Source organism: Arachis ipaensis, chromosome B09, assembly GCF_000816755.2.
Source record: "Arachis ipaensis cultivar K30076 chromosome B09, Araip1.1, whole genome shotgun sequence".
In the NCBI taxonomy this organism is placed as follows: domain Eukaryota; kingdom Viridiplantae; phylum Streptophyta; class Magnoliopsida; order Fabales; family Fabaceae; genus Arachis; species Arachis ipaensis.
Window position 1 is genome coordinate 22,545,363 of NC_029793.2, and position 201 is coordinate 22,545,563.

A 201-nucleotide genomic window follows, 5' to 3' on the forward strand; every position below is an offset into this window, starting at 1 on the left:
TCCTTTAACCTAAATTCTAATAATTTAAAAATAAAGTGTTAACATAAAATATTAGTACGTATACTTTAATAATTAATATCTATAATACTATATATTTTATTAAAATTTATAATAGAAAAATCATAGAAGCAATACAAAACATAAAAATAAAAAAGTTATTACATATCTTTAACCCGATTATAAAAAAAATAGTAATAATCA